We start from the raw sequence: 8,659 nt of genomic DNA, 5'->3' as shown, positions 1-8,659 counted from the left end.
AGTCTGATGGGCTTCCCTTTGTGGGTAACCCCACCTTTCTCTCTGGCCGCCCTTAAGATTTTTTTCCTTCATTTCAACTTTGGTGAATCTGGCAATTATGTGTCTTGGAGTTGCTCTTCTCGAGGAGTATCTTTGTGGTGTTCTCTGTATTTCCTGAATTTGAATGTTGGCCTGCCCTACTAGGTTGGGGAAGTTCTCCTGGATGATATCCTGAAGAGTGTTTTCCAACTTGGTTCCATTTTCCCCCTCACTTTCAGGCACCCCAATCAGGCGTAGATTTGGTCTTTTTACATAATCCCATACTTCTTGCAGGCTTTGTTCATTTCTTTTTCTTCTTTTTTCTTTTGATTTCTCTTCTCGCTTCATTTCATTTATTTGATCCTCAATCGCTGATACTCTTTCTTCCAGTTGATCAAGTCGGTTACTGAAGCTTGTGGATTTGTCACGTATTTCTCATGTCATGGTTTTCATCTCTGTCATTTCATTTATGACCTTCTCTGCATTAATTAATCTAGATATCAATTCTTCCACTCTTTTTTCAAGATTTTTAGTTTCTTTGTGCTGGGTACGTAATTCCTCCTTTAGCTCTGAGAAGTTTGATGGACTGAAGCCTTCTTCTCTCATCTCGTCAAAGTCATTCTCTGACCAGCTTTGATCCGTTGCTGGCGATGAGCTGCGCTCCTTTGCAGGGGGAGATGCGCTCTTATTTTTTGAATTTCCAGCTTTTCTGCCCTGCTTCTTCCCCATCTTTGTGGTTTTATCTGCTTCTGGTCTTTGATGATGGTGACGTACTGATGGGGTTTTGGTATAGGTGTTCTTCCTGTTTGATAGTTTTCCTTCTAATAGTCAGGACCCTCAGCTGTAGGTCTGTTGGAGATTGCTTGAGGTCCACTCCAGACCCTGTTTTCCTCAGTTGAAAGTGCAGAAATCACCGGTCTTCTGTGTCGCTCATGCCAGGATTTGGAGACTGGAGCTGTTGCTATTCAGCCATCTTGCTCCGCCCCCACAAAGACACATCAAAAAAAGAAAACCTCAGGCTAGTATTCTTGATGAACATTGACACAAAGATTCTCAATTACATACTAGCAAACCAAATTTAATGACATATTAAAAAGTTTATTCATCATAACCATGTTGGATTTATCCAAGTGATATAAGGATGGCTTACCATATGCAAATCAATCACTGTGATATATCATGTCAACAGAATGAAATTTCAATTGATGCTGAAAAAATTTGATAAAATTGAACATCCCTTTATGATTAAAAAAAAAAAAAACCTGAAAAACTGGGTACAGAGAGAACATACCTCAACGCAATAAAAGACATATGTCACAGACACACAGTTAGTATCATACTGAGTAGGGAAAACCTGACAGCTATTTTTTCTAAGAACTAGGACATGACAATGATGCTCACTTTCATCATTGCTATTCAACATGGTACTGGAAGTCCTAGCTAGAGCAGGCAAGAAAAAGAAGTAAAGGGCATTTATATTGGAAAGGAAGAAGACAAAGTATGTTTGTTTGCATTTGATATAATCTTATATTTGGAAAAGTGTAAAGAGTCCACCAAATGTATTAGAACTAGTAAACAAAATTGCAGGATACAAAATCAACATACAAAAATCAGTAGCATTTCTATATGCCAGCAGTGAACAATCTGAAAAAAGAAATCGAAAAGGCAATCTTATTTAAAATAGCCACAAATAAAATACCTAGAAATTAACTTAACCAAAGAAGTGATAAATCATGGAAGAAAGATTTTACCTTACCTAGAGCTGAAATGGATTTAGGAAGCTTAGCAAAATATAAAAGTAGAAGAAGCAGTGGAAAGAGCCCTGTAGGCACTCCTGGTTTCCAGCTTGAGCTTGTGGAATTCATCCTTGTCTTTATCTCACAGGATTCCTTGGGGGTACAGCCACTGAAATTAAGGAAGGGCCACAGGGTGAAAGAAGCTTCTGGCTGAACTTTGTACTAATTTTGACCAAATGTGAATATTCTTGAGCAGAATCCAATGGGCAAAGGGGAAGTGCAAGCTTTTTCTTTCTTTCTTTCAGGGATACCAATAGGTCATAGTTTTGGTCTCTTTAGGTAATCCCGTATTTCATGGAGGCTTGTTTATACTTCTTTATTGTTTTTTTCTTTATTTTGTTTTCAGAGAGCCAGCCTTTGAGCCCTGAGGTTCTTTCCTCATCTTGGTCAATTCTGCTGTTAATACTGTGATTGCATTGTGAAATTTTTGAAGTTAGTTTTTAAGTTTTATCATATCACTTTGATTATTTCTAAAAGTAGCCATATTGCCTTTCATCTCTTTTACCATGTTATTGTATTCTTTAGAAGCCTTGGATTGGGTTTTGACTTTATCCTGAATTTCAAAGATCTCCATTCCTATCCCTATTCTGAATTCTATTTCTGTCATTTCTGCCATTTCAGCCTGGTTAAGAACCATTCCTGGGGAACTAGTGCAGTGTTTTGAAGGGAAGAAGACACTGTGGCTTTCTTAGTTGCCAGACTTCTTGATCTGCTTTTTTTCTCATTTTTGTGGGCTGATGTTTCTTCAGTAATTGATGTTCCTGTTTCTTTGGAAAGCATTGGGTAGATTTTTTTGTCTTCTTTGATGTCCTTAGGGGTTTGGCTGTGGTAGATTCAGTCAACAGACGTTGTCTCTGGAAGATTTTAGGAGGCCAAGGCTCACCTCAGGACTCCTGGGTCTCATGTACTAACTCTGGGGGGCTGGTATTAGGTCCCCACCTTTGTTCTTTGGCTTCTTGATATTAGGAACCTGCTGTGCTAGAGGGGTTGATGTATTCCAAGGCTGCTGGTTACAACACTCCAATGGGTGGTGCCAATCAAACACTTCATTTGGTGGTGGCAGTGGAATCTATGCTAATTCCCACATGCCAGCAGTGGTGGAATCACAGCATGGTGCACACTTATTGGCTGGATAAGGGGTCTGGAAGGCACAGGGTTGCCAGCTTCCATGTGGGCATTTATAGTAGCAGTGGTGGTGGCACAGTATGTAGGAGGGATGGGGCTGCTGATGTCCATTCATGCATTCATGTTGGTGGCAGTGTTGGTGTGGGAGCATGACACTGGCAGATATGAAGCTAGTGCCCTGCATGCATGCATTCACACAAGCAGCAGTGGCAACACAGGGTGGAGGCCAGGGCTGCTGGTCTCTATGCACACATTCATGCAAGCAATGGCGGTGCAGCAGGAGTGGGCAGGGTGTGCTCACATCCAGAGTAGTAGCATAGTGGGGTGCACACATAAATGCATGCTGGCAGGGAAGGGAGTTGAGGTCGACCAGCATGCACATGCACTGACAAAGCAATGTCAGGGGTAGCCGTGGGCAAATTTGTGCTGTCCAAGGGGCACAGAGGAGGCCATAGTGTGGGGAATATGTGGGTGGACTTGTGTGCACCAGTAGGAGCTGCTCTGCTGGAGCTCTGCAAAGGTCAGGCATGGTCTGTCAGTGCAGGAGCTGTGATGTGTGTCTCCAGGAGGCACTCCAGCTGGGCACCCAAGGCTGCACTGCAAGCATGTGCAGCCAGCCTGAGGCCCCAGCAAACAGGAGTTTCCTCAGGTTGGACCAGTCCTGACTCACAGGCAAGATCATCTTGTTCTGTTCAGATCCAACAGTTTCCCTAAGGCTAAAGTCTCCTAGGGGAGTAAAGGTGAACCTTGGGGGATGGACATCCCTGGCTGTACTCCACTGAAGATACTCACACCAAATCCTTTGGGTTCCACACTGGCTGATCTTCTGCCTCTACCACTTCTCTAAGCAGCTCTGCCTGCCAGTACAAGTGTCCATGCAGATTATGGGGTCTCCTGCTGCCAGAATTCCAGAGATCCATGGCGTGGGCGGGTTGCTCTTCACCTGCTCAACTTACCTTTTTCCTGGGTGTGGTTGGTGGCCAGGAAAAACTCCCAGTGCATGGAAGTCCCTTGCAGGGTTCCCAGCTTCCTTTCTCTATAGCCCAGCATCTGCATCTTCCCTCCATCAGTTCTCATTGTCTTCCCTCCAAAGTTCTGCTTGGAGTGTGCCAGTCTTCCCAATATCCTAGTCTCTTGGTGACAGATATTTCTCTTGGCTGCATTGAGTGAGCCACCTTGCCTCTAACTTTTGGAAGCCTTTTAACTAGATATTATCTCATTTTTTGCTTTGGTTGTCTGTGCTTGTGAGGTACTACTCGAATCTTTGCCTAGTCCAGTGTCTTGGAGAATTTCTGTGATATTTTCTTGTAGTAGTTTTATAGTTTGAAGTGTTAGATAATAATCAGACTCAACAAATGGCAGAATTCACAATTAATGAAACACGCAATAGTAGATCAATGTAAAAATATCTTTAAGATAAATCTGATTTAAATATTGAAAGAGATGAAAAAGGGACTATAATTTGTAAGACAAGAACAGGAATCTTCTTTAACAAAAAGGTATATTTTAAAAAAGAAACTGGAAAATTTATAAATGAAACAGGTATGCATTGAAATAAAACCATTAATAGATTGCTCATATATTTTGACAGACTCAAGGCTGAGTATTGAGTTAGAACACAGATTAGACAGGGGTCACATCTAATTCATCCCTGTACCCCAGTGTCTAATACAATAAGGCCAGCATATAACAAGTGTTTCAAAATTGCTTATTAAATTGAACTGGGTAAGTGGTCTTCAGATAGGCCGGACATCTCTGGGCTTCTCCAGTGTATAGGGGGTACAGGGAGCAGGACAGCCTCAAGTGGAACTCCCTGAGGGCTGAGCTGAGCTGGGTATGGCTCCTTGTGGGTGGAGTAGGCAACAAAGGCTATCTAGAAAAGAGGTATTGGCTTTACCACTCACCTCAGGGACTAGCTAGTTTGTTCCCTCTCAGAGATGGAGAGTGAATTCTCTTCATTCAGCACATGTCTGGCTACTATTCCTCCTCCCCGTGTCAAAGATACTTAAAGTAGTGAAAACAGATCTTATTCAGTAACTACTAACAATGCTGAAAAAAGCTGAGCTCCATTCCAATTTTTGCAAAGGTGGTTTGGGCGTTTTAAAGGGAGAGTGATGTTGGGGGCTGAGTAGAGTCAGAGAAGTGAAAATTACAAAAGATTGGTCAGTGTAAATGCACTGTGTTTAGGCCAGCTGTGTTTGTTAGTCGGCAGTTATCAAAGTTAGGATTTGTCCTTCCACAGAGACTGGAAGACAGAGTTCCTATCTTTCTTGATTGCATTTCAAAGGAATGGCTCTCAGGTCCTTGGGAGAGACACTTCTGAATTGTAAGAGATACATATTCACCGTAATAAGCCCTTTATACTATGTGCTCTAAAAAAGGGAATTCAGGGTCTTATCATCAGATTTGGACAAGAACAAATAGTATATTTTCCTGGCAGCATTGAACTTTCTCAGGCAGTCATTTTAGTGGGGTTTGGGGTCAATTATAGGAACCCAGCCTTAGGCTGTGAGAAACCATGCTAAAGTTTAGTTAGATCTCTTACTACTACAGGGGTTTGGACAAAAGTGTTAGTTCTAGGAGTTCTGCAGTTCTCCCTTGTTAGAAACTATACGGATGTCCATGGCTCTATTTATGTGAGGAAACATTATATAAATGGTTGATGTTAACAACCTGCCAAAGATTATTTTTCCTAGTCCCTCCCTCCTAGGCCTTTTGCAACCCCCAACCCCTGACATTCCAGAGAAAGGGGAGCAATCTTGTGTGCAACCAGTTCTCCACACCTGGCCCCCACAGCTGGATCTCAGGGTGATCTCTTTTACCAGCTGGAATGATAAATACCTTCTTCCAGGACAGCAGCCCTCTTTATCTTGCAGAAGGAGGCAATCCAGGCTGGGTCCTTTGCCAGGGCACCATTTTCCTGCAGACTCTACAGGAAAATAAATTTGTCTGAGCTGTGACCTAAGCAGGTCAAGTCTTCAGTAGAGAGGTCAACTTTAGAAACAGTGGCTATTCTTGTGTCTTCCCTTTCTCTATCCTCCTTCCCTTCTATATTACAAAAGAAGTGAACACTTAGAGGACAGAAACTTTATCCTGTCTCGCCCATGTCAGAGAAGATGCTCTCAAGAGAAGAGCAGTTTGCGAGAGGCTGCTTGGACCTTAGGCCTCAGCTCCCAACTCCCTCCCTAACTCCTCCCCTTTAGAAAGGAAATCATCCTCACTGACTGACGCTCTGAGTGGCAACTAAGCAGGTGGTTTCCTGTAGGACACTGAGGTCTGCTTAAATAGACCACTCATAAGCTTCCATAAAAATATCTTGTGTATTGGAGTCTACAAATAGTATATTCTTGATGCACCTAAACCTCACTAATTCATAACCACCTGGGGTTAACATTTGCCTGAAGTATTTTCTAAAGAAAACAAAGACTAGTGATTCTAACAACCCAGGAGTTGTTTGACTTCAGCTACCCAGGTGTTGACAAGTAGTAGTTTTAAAAGCAGTTGTATGGCATGGAAATATCACTAGACTAAGATACAATTGGTTTGGGTCACAGTTCCGACATCATCAAATGGTAGAGGTGTGACTGGGATTTTCTATCAATTTATTGAAAACAGCATTAAGTGGCCTAGAAAGATGTGAGTAACTTTACCAAGTTCACACAGCTAGTAAGTGACAGAAAAAGTACCATCCAGATCTAGAGTTCTTAACCATTCCAAATATATTGTCCCATCCTTATCAGGTGCTTGTTTATTACTATGGTGTCTAGAGAGCAAAAGTATTAATATTTCAGGGTACGCTTTTTTGGAACTTTTTTTTTTTTTTTTTGGCAACTAGCTTCAAATCCTGCCTGCAGAGAATTCCTAAAGATATTGTTGAGCACTCACTGAGATGGAAAACAAACTGAGATGGAAAAGATTTCAGTGAGAAATCTTACTGTCTGGAGATCCCCCCTAGGAAGAAAGAAGGAGACTGTGGGGGTCTTGTCTGAACATGAAAGACACTTATGAGTTGGTCTATATTGTCAGTATTGGAGGATTTAGGGGCAGCAATCCTTGGAGCAGGGAGAATTTCCTTGAAATCTAGCTCAGCTTTTCCTTGGGTTGTATGTTTATTTCTGGATGGCTTGTGTGTGTATACAGAAGCTGATGTAGAGAAAGTGCAGGCAAGGCTTTTCTAACCACTCATCCCTGAAAGAGGGCACTCCTGGGACTCAGGAACTGAAAGTGATTATATTCTCCATGTTATCTGTCTAAGAAGGATCCAAATCATAAGTTAAAGAGGACTCTGGATGTAATATATACAGGATGATGAATCCATATCTAACCAATATCTATTCTGCAAGCCCAAATGTGGCCAAAACTTCAATACTTGTTGGATGTTGATGGCCCACAGTCTGCAAATGAACTCAGGCCTTTCCATCTTCCAAATGAGTTCACAAAGATAAGAAAGATGTTTTGTCTGGTGTTCTAAAGGCTTAATAGTGACTGACTTACATTGTAGTAATTTGTACAGCATCCTCTGTAAGTCTTGTTTACCAGACACTCACTTCTACCCCTAAGTATTTCTTAGTGGGTGTTAATTCTAAATTGGTGCCTGAAGGATGGGAGTACTCAAATCTCTCTTGGTCTTCAAAGGAATGGCTGTGGCCACAGAGAGACTATACCTTTTCCTACACCATAGGCATGTGCCCTGCAAGTCTCACTCTTGTCACTTCTGGGAAACTGCATGTGGTCTCTGTGACACAGGGCTATTTCCCACTTCTGTTCTTGCACTCTGAGCAACCTTGGGCAGGTCAGAAGTTCTTGCAGGTCATTGTTCTTTCAGGATTCCAAAAAAATTACTTAACACTTCTGGGGCTCCAGAAAAGATGATATTTGACACTCTCTGAATGAGATAAGCAGATAAGGCTGGAGGCTTGAAGAGGTTCAGCTGGAGAAGACTCATAGGGCAGAGTAAGGAGACTGGACAGAAATGCATATTCTATACGAAGACAGCTCTCATGGAGCCCCAGTGGTGGAACAAGGAAGACCCTGGAGAAATTTCAGCTTCGCTTTCATTCTCCTGAGTGCTATCATCTTGCCTCTCCACTCTGACCATGCAGCCTTTCTTTGTATATCCCGAAGGTCAGAAAATTTAAGGGGGAACATTGGGCAGGCCTGGAGTGGGGCTCCTTGGACTCCAAGCCCAGTTCTCATTGACTGGCTGTGTGACCTTGGGCATATTACTTAAGCCTCAGTTTCCCTTAGTGCTAAGTGGGACTATTAAAATGCTTCTTAGAGAAATGGTGGAAAGATTAGATCTAAGAATGTGAAGAACCCAGCACAGTGCCTGGAGCATATTTAGTATTAAAACAATTGGCAGCATTACATTGATCATTGTTGTCTAGATGCTACACGTTCCCTGTGGCAGATTTCTGTCTCTCTTTACTGGAGCCCCCCAGAAGAGCTGACATGTTTGTGAACCCAGAAATTGCACCAATCCAAAAAGTCAGAGTAAAAAAATCTTGGCAACTTAACGTGCTTGCTTCCATCCCCTCTCCCGTCTCACAAGCATGTACGGGTTAAGAATGAGAGAATTGCTGTTTAGCACACAAGCAAGACTCTGCTCCAAGGTCCCAGATTTTGAGTTGGATACTCTCCCGCCTGACAACCCCACTCCACCCCATTTTCAAGAACCCTTTCAGATCGGACTCTCCAATTACTCATTTTCTCGTCGCTAG

This window comes from Piliocolobus tephrosceles, chromosome 12 (assembly GCF_002776525.5).
Source record: "Piliocolobus tephrosceles isolate RC106 chromosome 12, ASM277652v3, whole genome shotgun sequence".
Lineage (NCBI taxonomy): Eukaryota > Metazoa > Chordata > Mammalia > Primates > Cercopithecidae > Piliocolobus > Piliocolobus tephrosceles.
The sequence above is the reverse complement of the archived record's forward strand: the minus strand, read 5'-3'. Positions refer to the sequence as shown.